Source organism: Miniopterus natalensis, chromosome 10 (genome assembly GCF_054644295.1).
Source record: "Miniopterus natalensis isolate mMinNat1 chromosome 10, mMinNat1.hap1, whole genome shotgun sequence".
Taxonomy (NCBI): domain Eukaryota; kingdom Metazoa; phylum Chordata; class Mammalia; order Chiroptera; family Miniopteridae; genus Miniopterus; species Miniopterus natalensis.
In genome coordinates this window covers 58,841,156-58,857,837 of record NC_142090.1, presented here as the reverse complement: position 1 = coordinate 58,857,837, position 16,682 = coordinate 58,841,156, and the positions used below count along the sequence as shown (strand labels likewise).

The 16,682-nt window shown below is 41.0% G+C and overlaps 2 long non-coding RNA genes across 2 annotated transcripts in view; both read right to left on the bottom strand.

Annotated features, from left to right (window-relative positions):
- The window catches only part of LOC148092272 (uncharacterized), a 47,539-nt gene that overhangs the window by 11,661 nt on the left and 19,196 nt on the right, over nt 1-16,682 (bottom strand). The gene's annotated exons all lie outside the window — the stretch shown is intronic.
- LOC148092273 (uncharacterized) lies at nt 1,586-3,560 on the bottom strand. Its single transcript, XR_015715180.1, has 2 exons — nt 3,122-3,560; nt 1,586-2,617 (listed from the first exon to the last, which is right to left on the bottom strand). It is a non-coding gene; the product is annotated as an uncharacterized LOC148092273 (long non-coding RNA).

Sequence of the window (16,682 nt, the reverse complement as noted above, 5' to 3'; positions counted from 1 at the left end):
TGTGTAAATGAGGAAAGGTACAGCAACGGAAAATTTCCAAGATGGATCAGATAAACACTATTATAGGAGCTACCAGGACAAAATGTTTTTGGAACTTATTTTCAAGTTAAGAATAAAATTTGAGACAATTCTTAGGTAAGGATAATCCTAATCTGCTTCTATCTAATGTGGAGTTTAAATCACAAATCAAAAACTTAGTATTTAAACTCCCTAAAAGAAAGGAGATGGATACAAAAACTGTCTGAACTGAGAAAATAAATTTCTGTTGTTTAAGCAAAAAAAAAAAAAAAAGAGAGAGAGAGAAAACTACCTGTACTCCAAAGACCAATGGTGATATAAATTTCCATGTTAAAAGTAAGATGCATTTTTCACCTCTATGCTATGCTGAGTAAAGAAGGTAAATATACTAAACAGCAGCTTTTAATGCCCTCAACTCCCCCCACCCCCAGAGAGACTTCTGGAACACCAGCAAATTATCTGCATTTCCAACAGTATGGTATGGCACAAAACTAGCCACACAGGTCAATGGAATAGAACAGACTTCCCAGAAACAGACTTCCCACACATGGGCAATTAATTTATGACAAAGGAGCCAAGAATATACAATGGGGAAAAGATAGTGTCTTCAATAAATGGTGTTGGGAAAACTGGACAGTCACATGCAAAAGAATGAAACTGGACAACTACCTAATATTGTACACAAAAACTAAATCAAATGAATTAAAGACTTGACGGTAAGACCTGAAACCCTAAAAAGTCTACATGAAAACATTGGGGGTAGGATCCTTGACATCCGTCTTGGTGATGATCTTTTGGATCCGATACCTAAAGCAAGTGGTACTACATCGCACTAGAAACTTCTTCACAGCAAAGGAAACCATCAAGAGAATGAAAAGGCAACCCCAAAAACTTACGGAATGGGAGAAAATATTTGCAAATCTGATAAGAAGTTAATATCCAAATATATAAAGAACTCATACAACTCTATAGGAAAAAAAACAATCTGATTTTAAAAATGGGCAGAGGCCTTGTGGGCGTGGCTCAGTGGTTGACCATCGGCCTAGGATCCAGGGGATCGAGGTTTGATCCCCCGTCAGGGCACATGCTTGGGTTTTGGGCTCAAACCCCAGGGGGGGCATGAAGGGGCAGCAGATCAATGACTCATCATTATTGTTTCTATCTCTTTCCCTCTCCCTTCCTCTCTCTAAAAGCAATAAAGGCATATATTTTAAAAAATGGGCAGAGGATCTGAATAGACATTTTTCCGAAGAAAACATACAGATGGCGAACAGGTACATGAAAAGACGCTCAACATCACTAGTCAGGAAAATGTAAATCAAAACCACAGTGATATACCACCTCCCGCCTGTTAGAATGGCTATTGCCAAAGACGAGAAATCACAACTGACGAGATGTGGAGGAAAGGGAGCCCTCGCGCACCGCTGGTGGGAATGGAAGTTGGTGCAGCCCCTATGGAAAACAGTGCGGGGGTTTTTCAAAAAGTTACAAACAGAACTACCATAGGGTCCAGCTCTTCCACTTCTGGGTATTTATCCAAAGGAAACAAAAACACTAACTTAAAAAGTGATATGCACCTGGACCTTTATTGCTGCATTATTCACAACAGCCAAGACAGAGAAGAAACTTAAGTGTCCGTCAACAGACGAATGGATTTTAAAAATGGGATACACGCAAATATTATTCAGCCATAAAAAAGAAATCTGGACATTTGGGACAACATGGAGGATCTCAAGGGCATTATGCTAAGTGAAATAAGTCATCAAGAAAGATAAATACCATATGAACTCATATGTGAAATCTAAACGAAACAAACAAACAAAAACCCGAGCTCAGGGATAGAGAACAGATTGGTGGTTGCCAGAGGCAGGGGGTTTAGGGCAGGGGAAGTGGGTCAAAAGGCACAAACTTTCAGTTATAACATGAATTCTGGGGATAAATGTACAGCACGGTGACTATAGTTAATAATTCTGTATTGTACATTTAAAAGTAGCTAAAAGAGTAGATCTTAGAAGTTCTCATCACAAGAAAAAAAAATTGTAACTATGTATGGTGACAGATGTTAACTATATTTTGTAGTGATCATTTTGCAATATATACAAATATCAAATCATTGTCCTGTACACCAAACACCAGTCTACTGCTATATGCCAATCACATCTCAATTTTTAAAAAACAGCACAGGTTTCTAGAACACCAGCTAATTATAGGTATCGCCAATTAGTCACCCAGTCTTAACCCAGGCAGATGACAGCCTGCAAATCCAACCCCCGAAATAGCATACTAAAAGGCTACCCGGGCAGAGTTACTATGTCAAAGGGAGCCTCACCGCTTTTCATAAATTCTAAGTTCGTTATTTAACTTTAAATTCCAAATTGGAAGTTGGTGGTGTGGGAAGCGACTGGGAGGTCCGTGCACTGAAACAGCTCTGTAACAGTTGCGAGGCTGTGCACAGGGGCTGGGGGAGGCGGTGGGCCAGCCACCCCGACGACCAGGAAGGCTGTGGCTTCCGAGGGGCGCTCAGCGACCCCGCCGGGGAGGATGCCCGCTCTGCAGACCAGGGGCCCCTGCCAACCAGCCCGGCGCCTTTGGCATGAGCCTGCGGGTGGTAACACATTGGAGGTTAAACTAGCGCTCCAAGGGCATTGTACTTACTTAATCCTCACATGGGGATATTTTTCCTGCTGCTTTTCAGAGGGAGCGGAAGGGAGGGGGAGGGGAGGGGGAGGGGGAGGGGAGGGGGAGGGAGAGGAGGGGAGGGAGAGGGAGGGGAGGGGAGGGGAGGGGAGGGAGAGGGAGAGGGAGAGGGAGAGGGAGAGGGAGAGGGAGGGGAGGGGAGGGGAGGGGAGGGGAGGGGAGGGGAGGGGAGGGGAGGGGAGGGGAGGGGGAGGGAGAGAAACATCGATGAGAGACACGCTGGCCCGCGGCGGGCAGGGCATGGAGCCCGGACCCCGGGCCGGCGCTCTCACACCCAGCAAAGCCCACCAGGGCTCTAAGGGCATTTTAAACACAACTCTGAAGTACAGATGCAATAGCGTTCACGAAAAGACATAAATGAGTTAAAGTGTCAATTTAATAATATTTCATCCACGGCACAACTCACTGGCTTATTCAGTTTTGCTGTATTTCAAGTGTTGGTAAACCGGGCAAGGTCCTTTTCCGCTTCCCGCTTCCCTGCGGCGGCGCCGGGGTCAGGGTTCGAGTCCCGTCAGGGCACGTGCCTGGGTTGCAGGTGGGATCCGGGCCCCTGGCGGGCGTCTGCGGGAGGCCACCAAGCGGTCTCTCTCTCTCTCTCTCCCCCTCTTCCACTTCTTTCTCAATTAAAAAAAAAAAAAAGATCGATGTAAATAATATCCTCGGGTGATGATTAACCAAAAACCCCACAACCAAACCCCAAGCCCCTCTATACACGCGGTCCTTCCATCACGTCCTCACATTCTGCAAACGCGGCCTGTTTGCCGACAAACGCGCGTTTGGGCCGCACTGAGCCGGGACCGCATCAGTCTGGCAACTGCCTCGCCGCGTGCAGACGACGGGAGGGGCGGGCGACGGTCCCCAGGAGCCGCCTCCGCGCTCAGCCGGGCCGCTGCACGTGCGCCCCGGCGGGGCCCCCCAAATCTCCACGTCAGGGTGCTGGCGGGATCCCCGCAGACTGGCGCCCCGGTGAGCGTTCCTCCCGGCCCCGGCCCTGGTCCTCCGGCCGGCCCGTGATCCGGGAGCCCGGCGCCGCCTGGAGAACGGCCTGCGCGGAACCGAGGCAGACGCGGGTCGGGCTCCGGGAGGGGGTTGGTCCCGCAGCGACGAGCCGGGCCCCCCGCGGCCGCACGCGGCTCCTCCCGCGGTCGGTGGGGCGCGCAGGGCTCGGTCCCAGCTCCTCGCAGCGCCGCCAGCCGAGAGGTCGACTCGGGCTGATGAGCGTGGGGGAACCCCGAGGGCCAGCGCCCAGGCCCGCGGCGCTCGGGGCCGCTGCCCGTGAGAATCAGATGCCCCCCCCCCCCCCGAGGAAACCCGAACCTCGCTCTCCAAACCCGGGAGATCCCAGTGCGCGAGCGGAGGACGCGGCCGCGCGCCCCGCCGGGCACGGAGCGGAGGCCCGGCCCGCTCCCTAGGGTCCCACTGTGACCCGGACAGCTCACAAACGCCCAGGGGCGCGGCCGAGACACGCGGGGCGCTCGCGCGGGCCCGGGGCCGCCGGGGCCGCCGGGGCCGGGAGCAGGGGCCGACCTCGCCGAGGCTGCGCCGCGCGCCGGGTGGAGCTCCAGGCGGCCGAGCGCGGCGCTGCGACTCACGCCCGCGACCTGCCAGAGCAAACCCAGGTTTTCAGTGCCTCCCGCTTCCCCTCATCACCTGCCGCTCTCCAAGTCCCCCTCTGTTGCATGCCCCAGGGGTGCCCGCCTCTCCCGCGCGTGCATCCTGCCCCACCCGGCTTTAGCTTCTGTTGAGGGACACCCCCCTGCCGCCCCCGCACTCTAGGAAACAACTTGCTGACGCCGCTGCACCGTATAAAAAGGTCCTGTGGCTCCCTGAATGTCCATGTCTTTCAGATATGTAACAAATCCCAGTGGGTTACTGCTCACCTTTACTTATATATACCGAAACAGAGTTGGGATGTATTTTTGCCTGTAAAATTGGCAATATTTGCTTTAAATGAGACCTTCAGTGTATGTCAGGATGAGAGATTTTCTCGTATACAGTTTTAGAATGTTATTTAGCTGTATCAGCCTTAAAAATGTTCACATGGAAATGGTTAAATAATGGTTGGCACATCCTTCGATGGAATACACTTCAGGCGTGAAAGATAAGCTTTTTGAATATTTGATTTCAAATCACCTGTTAACTCTGATGTATATTCTGTGATGATGGAAACATTTAATGTCTGCACTGTTGAATAAGGTAGTTACCAGCCATGTGTGGCTACTGAACACTTGAAATGTGGCTACTGTGATTGAGCTAAATTGTAATTCAATTTAACTTAAATTGAAACAGTCATGTGTGACTAGTAGCTACTATATTGGACAATGATGTTACATAGTAAGGTCTCAATTTTGTAAAAAAAGAAAAAAGTATGTGTATGATATTCACCACTGGTTATTTCTGAGAAGTGGCTATAGGGGACATTATAGTTGCTTCCCTAGCCTCTGTTCTGGCTTTGGGTTGCTCTCTCCCTGATATCTATGTAACATCTATCATCTATCTATCCACCTACCTACCTACCCATCTATTTATCTAATCTATGTATCTCCCCTGCAATTTGGGAGAGGCTTATGTCACCCCTGGCTGTAGGAGTGAGGCACATGGCAGTGTCTAAAACAAGTCATGGGTTCAGGGTTGGGCACATGAGCTAATTGGGTCAATGGAACAGGAGATTTCATCTCTGGCTCAGTTTCTCCTAGAATACCAATCCAAGTTGGGTGTAGCATTCATGGTCAATCTAGGCATTCACACATGGAGACCAGAGCAGCTTGTTTAATGTTTGCCATTCAAAAACAGCAGAAAAACAGCCTTTTTGTTAAACAACAATGTGAATGTATTTAATGCTACTAACTTTATGCTTAATACAGTTAAAATAATAAATTTTAGATCTATTTTACCACTATAAAAATTTAAACCAAAACAACCATTTTGCAGAAAAATGACCAGACTCCTGGGGACAAAACTACCATAAACGGTGGTTACCAATCAAGATCACAATTCCATGTATGTCATGCTTACTAAAGCCCAAGGGCTAAAGCCACCTGAAGATGCCATCCCCACAAAAGCCAAATGCACAATCTGGGCTGCTACAAAATGCCAAGATCAAAACTCTCAGGTCATAAAACCATGGATACTTGCCATCCCAGAGCCCTAATTTCCCCAATTGCATTTATTTTTCAAAGTATTCAGCCAATGCACCATATGTTGCAATTTGAGAAGTGGTCAAAGAATAACACCCTTTCTTCCTCTCCCAAATTCTTTATCAGTAAATATAATCAGGCAGAAGGGGATCAGAATATCACATTTATTACTGATAAAACAGTTTAGAGAAAGTGTCTTTGGTCTGCTGAGTGAACTTGTAATTATTCGCCCCTGAATTCGACATACTTGCTTTGTCATCACACAGATGAACAACCTTGGCTCCCTCAGCAGGTATGCAAACCTCTGTAGAAGACAGCTAACCAGAACACAAATCTTGCAGGCAGAAGGGCCTGAAGAAAAGAGCCCCGAAGGAGCTGAGGTCATCAGTTATCTAAGTCTCTGTAGAGGAGACACTGTGGAGATGAGACTCAAAGCCAAGGGCATTGCACAGTTTTCTCCATATAGAAACATGGAGCCAGGAGAAAGCAGTTACTTCCCCACACATCTCAAGAATTAAAAGAAAACTTGGGCACACCAATAACCATTAAATCAAATTAATAAGATTTCAAAAATCAAATTTTACAGAACCTTCAGGGAACAGATCAACCCTGTTATTAGGATAAGTTACCCAGCTCATGAAGGTATAACCTTGACAGCAGAACTGGACAAGAACAATACAGAAAAGGGAAAATATTAGCAAAATTACTAATAACCTTAGACATAAAATTCTGAGTAATTTAGAACTGAATTAAAAAGTAATATATCATGACCAAGTTTGATTTATGGAAGAAATGCCAGTATTCAATAAAGAAAAATTATTAAGGTGATATACTACGTTAGCAGATTCAAGAAATAAGACAAAGATAGCTACTATCATCCCGCCTATTCCACATTAGACTGAAGGGCTTAACAAACGCAATAAGACAATAGTCAGGGAATTTGATAAGAAGAAACAAAAACTGCCAATACTTATAATACCGTTCTTATAGAAAATCTAAAAATGTATAAAGCTATTAGAACTAGTAAGAGAGTCCAGTCAGACTGCTGAATATAAGACCAACATACAAAATTAGTAGTGTTCCAATATACCATTTTTTTTTAACTAGAGGAAGACATAGAAAATAGATATCACCAGTAGCAACAACGATATACCATGTTATTAACTAAGACGACTTGTTATCATAAATATATCTTTCCTTTTACAAATTAATTTACAAAAAATTCAATTCTTACTGAAATACAAGCAAGATATTTTGTGGAACTTAACACACTGACCCTGAACTTCATCTAGCTGTGTAAAGGATTGAGAATAACCACCATGGTTTTGAAGAAAAAGGGTAAGGCGAGGGGACTTTCTCTACCAGATATCAAGGTTTGGTATAAGCCCTGGCCAGGTAGCTCAGTAGCTCAGTTGGCTAGAGCATCGTCTGGATACACCAAGGTTTCAGGTTTGATCCCTGATCAGGGCACATACAAGAGTCAACCAATGAATGCATAAGTAAGTGGAACAACAAATTGATGTGTGTTTTTTTTTTTTCTCTCTCTCTCTAAAAAAAAAAAAAAAAAAAAAATCAATCAATAAAATTAAAAAAAAAAAGATTTAGTATAAAGTTATAATCATTAAAAGGTGGTAGTGATGCAAACCTAGACAAGCAGATAAAAGAAACAGAATTGAAAGTCCAGAAACAGCTCCATACGTATATGATGTATTATTGAGGAAGCATTAAAAATCAGTGAAGAAAGGATTTATTATTCAATAAATTGTCAGAGACAATTGTCTAGACATATAAGAAAAAATTAAATTAGATCCCTACCTCATAGCACACACAAAATAATTTCTGTATAAAGAACTAACTGTGACAGGGAAAGCATAACATTTTTTAGAATTTGTGCTGGATATCTTTCATTTGTACCTTATATCAATTAGTCTCTGCTGCATAACAATGAATTAAACTCATAATTCTGTGGGCTAGACACTTGGGGGTGGCTCCGCTAGGCGGTTCTTCTGATAGTCCCGCTGGGCTCACCCGTACATCTGTGATCAGCGCCAGTCAGCTAGGTCTCTCTGCTTCTGAGTGATACCTGGCTGACGGATAAAGAAACTAGTCAGGTGTTTATCACCCAGTAGGCTAGCTCAGACTTCTTCACATAGCATAGATAGTAGGGGGTCTCAGAAGCTGTGGCAGTCTTATGTTTCAACGTCTTAAGTGTCTCTCAAAACTCTGCTAGTGTCATGTCTGCTAAGGCCCCGCTGGCCAAAGTAAGTCAGGTGGCCAAGCTGAGATTCAAGAGGTGGGGGAATAGGCTCTACCTCTCAGGGCATATAAAAGAGATACAAAAAATGTATACCCATTTTTGTAATCTCCACCCTCTGACTCCGCTTTGTGTCCCAGGGGGCTAAGCTGTATGGACTGCGTCAAGTGTGTCTCACTCTCTCTGGCTTCCGTTTGTTCAGCCAGTGGGGATCTGCAGCAGAAGGTAAGAGGAATGGATGACAGTGAGAATGGGGATTTATTCCCTTGGCTCTCTTGGCATTGCTGTGGAGTGACTGTTTTTCCACCCAAGGGCCCAGCCCCAGTCAAGTGATCTTTGTTCACAGTGCACTGTTTCTTTCTCCCCTTCGGGCTTAGGAGCAGCAGTGAGATTAACTGTTCCTAGCCCTGGGTTACAGCATTACCCTCTGTGGTTTCTCTATACTCTACTCACACGTTTGTAAATAACCTCTCTATTAAACTTTCCCTCAGGTACTCAATTTGAGTAGATCATGTCTTTCCTGTGGGACCCTGACTGACACAGAAGTAAATATAGAACAAATTTCTTAAACGAGGCACTAAAATCAAAACCCGTCAAATTAAAATATGACAAAACACACTGTGGAAATAGAAAATTATAAGCCCAAATACGTTGACTAAGCCATAGTTAAAATTATAGTTAAAGCCATAAGCCATACATTTTGAGAAACTTTTGAGTGGAGATCATTTGGATACAGATTATTTTAATAACCTTTAACAACAAGTTAAAGCAAAATCCAAAAGTGTATTGATTAAACCCCAGTCCATCTTGGTGTGGTTAAGATTCTGTTGAAGTTAGATCTATGCACGGATGTAACATAACTTATTCAACATGTCTCCAATTATGGACACTTATGTCTTTTCCCAATCTGTTATTATTACAAACAGTGCTTTTTGTGTCCAATTAAGAATTCATTTTCATGTCAACTGTAACTGAAATTTTTTTAAAAGAGAAATGATCTGATTACTGACAGTATACTAAAAAAAAAAAAAAAAAAAAAATTCATTCTCTATTCTAATGTCATAAAGACATCCTCCGGTATCATCTACTTAGAGTCTTATTGTTTTACTTTTCACATTTAAATCTATAGCCCATCTATAAAACTGATTTTGGGGATGACATGATAGAGGTCAAATATCTTCTTCTTTCCACATGAATTCCCAGTTATCTAGAATCAAGACACATCCTTTCCCCAGTGCTCTGAGTGTCACCTTTGCCATAAGTCAAGGTCACATACAGGCATGGGTTCCACCCTTTTCATCTCACCCTTTCTATGAACTTATGCCTTAGAGTCATCTTTCAAAAATAGCACTTAGGCTTTGTTTTGTTTAGTTAAAACCTGACTTTTAATTGGTTATTTAGTCCATTCACATTTATTTTGATTATCAATATATTTGGACTTATTTCTACCTTATTTAAAAATTTTACTTCTGATTTCCCTTTTTTCTCCTTTGTTGCTTTTTTAAAAAAAATCTCATTGAATTTTTTTTTTTTTAAATATATCTTTATTGATTTCAGAGAGGAAAGGAGAGGGAGAGAGAGATAGAAACATCAAGATGTGAGAGTCATTGATCGAGCCTGCAACCCGGGCATGTGCCCTGACTGGGAATCAAACCCCGATCGCCCGGATCCTAGGTTGACGCTCAACCACTGAGCCACGCCCGGCCGGACATCACTGAATTTTGTTATTGTTCGTCTTTTGTGTTTTCCATTATTTAAAGTTTTTCTCTCTAAAAGTCAAATTTATTCCCTCTACTTTTATTCTTTTAATGACTTATAATTTATCAAATTTTATCAAGCTTGCGTAACAAAGTCTTAAAGCTGAACAACTTCCATCTACCTCAGATAAAAAAGATTTCACAACATTTTAGCTGAGGTCCTGTTAATTTATTTTGAAGTAATATTAGATTTATAGAAAACTTGCAATAGTAAAGAGAATTCCCTTTTACCCTTCTCCCAGCTTCCCCTAATATCAACATTTTTAATAATCATAGTACAATTATCAAAACAAAAATACTTAAATTGGTATAGTACTAGTACTAATAACTAAACTACAGACTTTATTTGGAATTTATGTTTTTACACTACCTTTTTTTCTGTTCCAGGGTCTAATCTGGGATCCCATATTAAATTTAGTTGTCATGTCTCTCTAGTTTCCACCAATCTGTCACAGCTTCTGAGTCTTTCCTTGTCTCTTACGACCTCAACACCTTTAAAGAGTCAGTTATTTGGCAGAACGTCCCTCAATTTGGATTTGTCTGCTGTTTTTTTTCCTGGGGTTATGCAGTTTTGTCAAGAATACCACAGAAGTGACATGCCTTTCTCAGTCCTCCTTATCTGGGAGCACATGATGCATGAGTGATACTGACTTTAATCACTTGGCAAAGGAGGTGTCTACTGGGCCTCTGCACTGTAGTTACCATTACCTCCTGTAATTAATAAACTCTTTGGGGAGATTCCTGACTTAATTATTATTGTACAGTATTCCAGTTCTGCCTTCTTTAATAACAGACATGATACACAATTATTGTTCTGCAGACCACTATTTCTTTGCATTTACGTATGTGTCTGTCGTCTTACTTGCTCACCATTCCCTCTTGATAGCATTGTCTGACGTCTTTTAGAGGTTCCTTTAGAGCAAGTCTCATGGTGGTAGAAGTTACAAGTTTTGTTTTTCGTCAAGTGTTTTTATTTTCCTTTTACTTCTGAATGATAATTTGGCTGGGTACCCAATTCTAGGTGGATAGTGACTTTCACCATTTCAAATAAGTTATTCCACTGTTCTCCAGCTTTTACCGTAGCTGCTCATCTTGCCATTCCTTTGTAGGTGTTCCCTCCCTCCCCTTGGACTACTCCCATGATATTTTCTTTGTTTATATTGTTCTGTAGTTTTAGGATGAAATTTTATTTATTCTGGTTTGGGTATGTTGTACATAATGGATCTGTGGATTCATATTTTTCAATTCTGGAGCATTCGTAGCCATTATTTCTTTAAATATTGCCTTTCCTCCACTATGTCCACTTTCTTCTTCTGGAACTCTAATTAGATATATGTTAGTCCTTCTCTGTATTTTCCATGTGCTCTTTCATATTTTCCATCCCCTTATCTCTCTTTACTACATCTTGGATATATCTTCCAGACATAGTTTTTAGTTCACTAATTGTTCACTAGTTGTTCTAGCATCATTTGTAAAAAGGCCGTCTTTATTTCCAGTGCTCCAAAATACCATATTTTCCATAAACCATATCCATATGTCATAATCAAATGCCTGTTCCTGGGCCTTCTATACATTCTACTAATCTATTTGTATATTTGTTTTTTAACCTTAATTAGAAATACTTTATTGATAAAAATGCAAACTATCATCTGAGCCTTTAGCAAGTTGCAGTCTTTCAGCTGGTGGAGGATCTCGCCTCCATGTTCATGGCTGCCAACTAATCAGGGTAGTGGTTGCTGAAGGCTGAGGTGGCTGCAGTAATATCTTTTTTTTTTTTTTTTTACTTTAAATAATTTTTTATTTTTCAATTACAATTGACATACAATATTATATTAGTTTCAGGTGTACAACCCAGTGATTAGACATTATATAACTTATGAAGTGATTACCCAATAAATCTAGGACCTATCTTAATCCCTTCACATTCTTGACCCACTTCCCCCAACCCCCCTCCTATCTGGCAACTGTCAAAATGTTCACTGTATCTATGAGTCTGTTTCTGTTCTGCTTGTTGTTTTATATTGTTTTTTAGATTCCACATATAGTCATCTGGCATTTGTCTTCCTCTGTGTGACTTATTTCACTCAGCATAATACCCTCTAGGTCTGTCCATGTTGTTGCAGATGGCAAGATTTCATTCTTTTTTATAGCTGAGTCATATTCCATTGTATGTATGCACCAATTCTTTATCTATTCATCTATTGATGGATACTTAGGTTGCTTCCATATCTTGTCTATTGTAAATATTATTACAGTGAATATACAGTTGTATATGTCTTTTTGATTTAGTGTTTTGGGTTTCTTCAGATAAATACCCAGAAGTGGAATCGCTGAGTTCTTCTTTGTCTCTCATTATAGTCTTTGTTTTAAAGTCTATGCTCTCTGGTATAAGTATTGCTACTCCAGCTTTTGGTTTGTTTGTTTCCATTTTCAGGAAATATATTTTTCCATCCCTTTACCTTCAGTCTCTGTGTGTCTTTTGACCTGAAGTGAGTCTCTTGTAGACAGCATATGTAATGGTCTTGTTTTGTTATCCATTCAGTCTCCATATGATTTTTTATTGGCCTATTTAATCCATTTGCATTTAAAGGAGTTGTTGATACATATGTATTTATTGCCGTTTTATTATTCATGATTTTTTATGTTTTTTTTCTTCTTCTTAAAGAAGACCCTTTAACATTTCATGTAATACTGGTTTGGTGGTGATGAACTCCTTTAGCTTTTTCTTGTCTGAAAAGCTCTTTATCTGTCTTTCAATTATAAATGATAGCTTTGCTGGGTAGAGTAATCTTGATTGTAGGTCCTTGTTTTTCATCACCTTGAGTATTTCTTGTCAATCCCTTTTGGCCTAAAAAGTTTCTGTTGAGAAACAGCTGACAGTCTTATGGGAGTTCCTTTGTAGATAACTAATTGCTTTTCTCTTGTTGCTTTTAAATTCTCTCTTTGTCTTTAACCTTTGGCCTTTTAATTATGATGTGCCTTGGTGTGGGCCTCTTTGTATTCATCTTGCTTTGGGATTCTCTATGCTTCCTGGACTTGTGTGTCTATTTCTTTCACCAGGTCAAGGAAGTTTTCTGAAATTGTATTTTCAAATAGGTTTTCAGTTCCATATTCTCTCTCTTCTTCCAGCACCCTCGTGATGCAAATGTTGGTATCCTTGAAGTTGTCCCAGAGGCTTCTTAAACTATCCTCATTTTTTTGGATTCTTTTTTCTTTTATTTGTATATTTTTGTACCAATACCATATCACCTTAATTACTATAGATTTATAATAAGTCCTGATATTCAACAGCAAGGCCTGCCTGGCCGGCATGGCTCAGTGGTTGAGCGTTGACCTATGAGCCAGGAGGTCACGGTTCGATTCCTGGTCAGGGCACATGCCCAGGTTTCAGGCTCCATCCTGAGTAGGGGCCATGTAGGAGGCAGCCAGTCAATGATTCTCTCTCATTACTGATGTTTCTCTCTCTCCCTCTCACTTCCTATCTCTCTGAAATCAATAAAAACATATATTTTTTTAAAAAGAATCAGATTGTTAGTTCAATAAAAATGAGATTAGGATTTTGATTAGAATTGTATTGAAAATATACATCATTTTGAAAAGAATACCTCTCCATTTATTTAGGTCTTTTATAATTACTCGTATTACATTTTATAGTTACATTAAGTAGCATTTTTTTTCTGTAAAAGTCTTGCATATTTTTTTTGTTATTGTTAATCCTCACCTGAAGATATTTTTTTCATTGCTTTTCAGAGAGAGTGGAAGGAAGGGAGCGGGAAGGCCGAGAGAGAGAGTGAGAAACACAAATGAGGGGATAGGCATCAAACTGCAACCCAAGTAAGTGCCCTTGACTGGGAATCGAACCCTAGACCGTTCGGTGTGAGGGCCGACACTCTAACCACTGAACACTGTCCAGGACGTCTTGCACATTTTTTGGTTATATTTATTCATAGGCACTTGACATTTCTTGATTGTAAATGATGCTTCTTTAAACTTTCATTTTCTAACTCCTTTTTATTAGCATCAGAAAGAAAACTGACTTTTATATGTTGATTTGTATTCAGCAACATTACTTTATGTTCTTATTGGTTCTAATTATCTATAGATGATCTTGGATTTTCTATATACATAATTATATTATCTGTGACTAATGGCAGTTTTACTTCTTTTATAATCTTTATACCTCTTTCCCTTGCCTTATGCTGCTGGGTAAGATCTCCAGTATACTGTTGAATAGAAATGATGATAGGGGACAACACTTTCTTGCTTTCAATATCAAAGGGAAATTTTCACTGTTTCACCACCAAGAGTGATATTATAGATTTTTTTATGGACGCCCTTTAATAGATTAAGAAAATTCCCATCTATTCTTAGTTTGCTAAAATTTTCTTTAAAATCATGAAAAATGTTGCAATTTATCAACTACTTCTGCATCTATTGAAATGATCATATGATTTTTCTCCTTTAATCTCCTAATGTGGCAAATTATGTTAATTTTCTAATGTTAAAATCCAAACTTGCATTTCTGGGACAAATGCAACTTAATCACAAAACATTTTCCTATTTATATATTGCTGCTTTTATAATTTTTTAAAAATTTACCTTTATTGTTGAAAGTATTACAGATATTCCCCCCATTTTCCCCCATTGATTCCCTCCACCTCGCATCCGCCCCCCACCCCAGGCCTTCTTCACCAAACTATTGTCTGTGTCCATGGGTTATGCATATATGCATATAAGTTCTTTGATTAGTCTCTCCCTACCCACTCCCCCACCCCCGCCTTCCCACTGAGATTCATCAGTCTGTTCCATGCTTCTATGTCTCTGGATCTCTTTTGTTCCTCAGTCTGTTTTCTTTATTAGATTCCACATGTGAGTGAGATCATGTAAAACTGAATCAGGAAGAATCAGAAAACCTGAATAAGCTCGTAACAACTGATGAAATAGAAGCAGTAATAAAAAAAACTCCCAGCAAACAAAAGCTCTGGTCCAGTTGGCTTCACAGGGGAGCTTTCTAATTCTTTAAGTTGTAGGGTTAGATAGTTTACTAAAAAATTTCCTTGCTTTTTGAAGTAGGCCTGTAGTGCTATGAACTTTCCTCTTAGGTCTGCTTTCGCTGTGTCCCATAAATTTTGGGCAGTTGCGTGTTCATTTTCGTTTGTTTCCAGGAAGTTTTTGATTTCTTTCTTGGTATTATTGGTAACCCATTCATTGTTTAGTAACATGCTATTTAGCCTCCATGTGTTTGAATGTTTTTGAGTGTTTTTACTGTAGTTGGTTTCTAATTTCATGCCCTTGTGATCTGAGGTGCTTGATATGATTTCAGTCTTCTTGAACTTGTAGAGACTGGTTTTGTGTCCTAACATGTTCTGTCTTTGAGAATGACCCTTGTGCACTTCAGAGGTATGTATATTCAGCAGTTAGGGGGTGAAATGTTCTGTAAATATCAAGTAAGTCCATCTGATCTAGTGTGCCATTTAGAGTCACTGTTTCTGTGTTAACTTTTTGTCTGGAAGATCTATCCAGTGAGGTGTTAAAGTCCAGGACTATGACTGTATTGCTCTTGATCTCTCCCTTAAAGTCCTAAGGTTATTACTGAGAGATCCTTATTTATTGCCATTTTAATTCTTTATGCCTATGTTTCTCTCTCTATTTCTTCTTATTATTACAGCAGTCCCTTTAACATTTCTCGAAGTGCTTCTACTTCTACTTCTAATTATAGCAGCTCCTTTAACATCTCCTGCAGTGCTGGTCTGGTGGTGATAAACTCCTTTAGCCTTTTTTGGTTTGGGAAGCTCTTTATTTCACCATCTATTTTGAATGACAGCCTTGCTGGATAGAGTAGTCTTGGTTTCAGATCCTTGTTTTGCATTACCTTGCATACTTTATGCCATTTCCTTCTGGCCTGCAGAGTTTCTGATGAAAAGTCGGCCTTATGGGGGCTCCTTTGTAGGTAACAGATTGCTTTTCTCTAGCTGCCTTTAATATTCTCTCTTTGTCTTGAATTCTTGGCATCTTAATTATGATGTGTCTGGGCATGGGCCTCTTTGGATTCTTCTCGTTTGGGACTCTCTGTGCCTCCTGAACTTGTGTGACTTTTTCCTTGACCAGGTTAGGGAAGCTTTCTGCCTTTAATTCTTCAAACAGGTTCTCTAACCCTTGCTTACTTTCAACCTCTTCTGGCATTCCTATAATGTGAATGTTGTTACATTTCACGTTGTCCCACAGCTCCCTTAGACTGTCGTCCTGTTTTTTAATTGTTTTTTCTTTTTGGATCTCTGATTGAGTGATTTTTCCCCCACCCTGTCTAATTCCCTGATTCAATCTTCAGCTTCCTCTACTCTTCTGTTTATTCCTTCCAATGTATTCTTTATTTCTGCTATGTCATTCTTCATTTCTGACTGGTCATTTTTCATAGTTTCCATATCTTTTTTTCATGTTGTTGAGCATCCTTACAATCAGTATTGTAAACTCTCTATCTGATAGATTGCTCATCTCTATTTCATTTAGCTCTTTATCTGGAGACTTCTCTCATTCTTTCATTTGGGGCTTGATTTTTGTTTCCCCATTTTGGTTGCCTATTTGGGTTTGTTTCTATGTATTAGGTAGGCCTGCTAGGACTCTCAGTGTTTTTGGAGGGTCTCTGGAGCAGGCCAGTGTCAGATGCTGTTTGTGACTGGCCTTGAGTACCCAGTTTGAAGCTATTAACAACTCATGGCTTGAGATGCCCTCTGTTGGGGCCGGGTGCATTGGATAGGACCAAGATGCACACCAAAGTCTGCTTTTCCAAGGCCCAGGTCCTGAAGAAGATCAAGCAGACTC